This window comes from Arachis hypogaea, chromosome 16 (assembly GCF_003086295.3).
Source record: "Arachis hypogaea cultivar Tifrunner chromosome 16, arahy.Tifrunner.gnm2.J5K5, whole genome shotgun sequence".
Taxonomy (NCBI): Eukaryota; Viridiplantae; Streptophyta; class Magnoliopsida; order Fabales; family Fabaceae; genus Arachis; species Arachis hypogaea.
This window is the reverse complement of record NC_092051.1, coordinates 56,756,935-56,759,703: the sequence shown is the minus strand read 5'-3', so window position 1 is coordinate 56,759,703 and position 2,769 is coordinate 56,756,935. Positions and strand designations below refer to the sequence as shown.

The window sequence follows — 2,769 nt, the reverse complement described above, 5'->3', positions numbered from 1 at the left end:
TATTCCTCCCTGTGAAAATGGTCCGATGCGCTGTCACTGCATGGCTAATCATCTGGAGGTTCTCGATCATGCTGGAATAGGATTTACTATCCTTTTGCGTCTGTCACTACGCCCAGCACTCGCGAGTTTGAAGCTCGTCACAGTCATTCAATCCCAGAATCCTACTCGGAATACCACGGACAAGGTTTAGACTTTCTGGATTCTCATGAATGCCGCCATCAATCTAGCTTATACCACGAAGATCCCAATATCTCGGACTCGGTCTCCTGTATTAGTAATCTAAGAGATACTCGTTCAATCGAAGGTAGAATGGGAGTGGTTGTCAGGCACGCGTTCATAGGGAATGATGATGATTGTCACGTTCATCACATTCAGGTTGAAGTGCGAATGAATATCTTAGAAGTGGAATAAGTTGAATTGAATAGAAAACAGTAGTACTTTGCATTAATCTTTGAGGAATAGCAGAGCTCCACACCTTAATCTATGGAGTGTAGAAGCTCTACCGTTGAAAATACATAAGTGAAGGTCCAGGCATGGCCGAGAGGCCAGCCCTCAAAACGTGATCAATAGATCAAAAGATAATCCAAAGATAGCATACAATTGATCAAAGATACCTAATACAATAGTAAAAGGTCCTATTTATAATAAACTAGCTACTAGGGTTTACAGAAGTAAGTAATTGATGCATAAATCCACTTCCGGGGCCCACTTGGTGTGTGCTTGGGCTGAACTTGAGTGTTGCACATGTAGAGGTCCTTCTTGGAGTTGAACGCCAGTTTTTGTGCCAGTTTGGGCGTTCAACACTGGTTTTGGATCCTTTTCTGGCGCTGGACGCCAGATTTGGGCAGAGAGCTGGCATTGAACGCCAGTTTGCGTCGTCTAAACTTGGCCAAAGTATAGACTATTATACATTGCTGGAAAGCCCTGGATGTCTACTTTCCAACGCAATTGGAAGCGCTCCATATCGAGGTTTGTAGCTCCAGAAAATCCACTTTGAGTGCGGGGAGGTCAGAATCCAGCAGCATCAGCAGTCCTTCTTCAACCTCTGAATCTGATTTCTGCTCAAGTCCCTCAATTTCAGTCAGAAAATACCTGAAATCACAGAAAAACACACAAACTCATAGTAAAGTCCAGAAATGTGAATTTAACATAAAAACTAATGAAAACATCCCTAAAAGTAATTAGATCCTACTAAAAATATACTAAAAACAATGTCAAAAAGCGTATAAATTATCCGCTCAGCAATGTCAGTTGATCCAGAACTTTCTAGGATCCTGTTTCTTCTGAGGCAATGTCAGTTGATCCAGATCACTTAGTTCATTGGTGAACAAGGGAGGTTCATCTTCCCAAGTCTCATTGCCAAATAGTTTGTCATTCAGCTTCATGATTGTACCAAGGAACTTGGCAACTTGCTCTTCAGTGACATCTTTATTCTCTTCAGAAGAAGAATACTCATCAGAGCTCATGAAGGGCATAAGGAGGTTCATTGGAATCTCTATGGTCTCTAGATGAGCCTCAGATTTCTTTGGTTCCTCAGAGGGAACCTCCTTATTGATCACTGGATATCCTAGGAGGTCTTCTTCCTTGGGATTCACGTCCTCCTTTCCCTCTTTGTGTTCGGCCATTTTGGTGATGTCAATGGCCTTGCATTCTCCTTTTGGATTTTCTTCTGTATTTCTTGGGAGAGTACTAGGAGGGATTTCAGTGATCCTTTTACTCAGCTAGCCCACTTGTGCTTCCAAATTTCTAATGGAAGACCTTGTTTCATTCATGAAACTTATAGTGGCCTTAGACAGATCAGAGACTAAGTTTGCTAAATTAGAAGTATTTTGTTCAGAGTTCTCTGTCTGTTGCTGAGTGGATGATGGAAAAGGTTTATTATTGTTAAACCTGTTTCTTCCACCATTATTAAAGCCTTGTTGATGCCTTTGATCCTTCCATGATAGATTTGGATGATTTCTCCATGATGGATTATAGGTGTTACCATAAGGTTCACCTAAGTAATTCACCTCTGCTATTGCAGGGTTTTCAGGATCATAAGCTTCTTCTGCCTAAGAAGCCTCTTGAGTACTTTTGGATGCAGCTTGCATTCCATTCAGACTCTGAGAAATCATATTGACTTGCTGAGTCAATATTTTGTTCTGAGCCAATATGGCATTCAGAGTATCAACTTCAAGAACTTCCTTCTTCATAGGCGTCCCATTACTCATAGGATTCCTCTCAGAAGTGTACATAAACTAGTTATTAGCAACCTTGTCAATGAGTTCTTGAGCTTCTGTAGGCGTTTTCTTTAGGTGAATGGATCCACCTGCAGAGGTGTCCAATGACATCTTAGATAACTCAGACAGACCATCATAGAATATATCCAGGATGGTCCATTCTGAAAGCATGTCAGAAGGACACTTTTTCGTCAGTCCTTTGTATCTCTCCCAAGCTTCATAGAGGGATTCACCTTCTTTCTGTCTGAAGGTTTGAACATCCACTCTAAGCTTGCTCAGCTCTTGAGGAGGAAAGAACTTGGCTAGGAAAGCCTTGACCAGCTTATCCCAAGAGTTCAGGCTATCTTTAGGTTGAGAGTCCAACCATATTCTAGCTTTGTCTCTTACAGCAAATGGGAAAAGCATGAGCCTGTAGACTTCAGGATCTACTCCATTAGTCTTAACAGTATCACAGATCTGCAAGAATTCAGTTAAGAACTGAAAAGGATCTTCAGATGGAAGTCCATGAAACTTGCAGTTCTGCTGTATCAGAGAAACTAATTGAGGTTTC

At 41.5% G+C, this 2,769-nt stretch overlaps 1 non-coding gene across 1 annotated transcript; it reads left to right on the top strand.

Moving 5' to 3' along the window:
• The first annotated feature begins 2,384 nt into the window (after positions 1-2,384).
• LOC112760318 (small nucleolar RNA R71) lies at positions 2,385-2,492 on the top strand. The gene has a single exon (XR_003180765.1). It is a non-coding gene; the product is annotated as a small nucleolar RNA R71 (small nucleolar RNA).
• Positions 2,493-2,769: the final 277 nt, after the last annotated feature.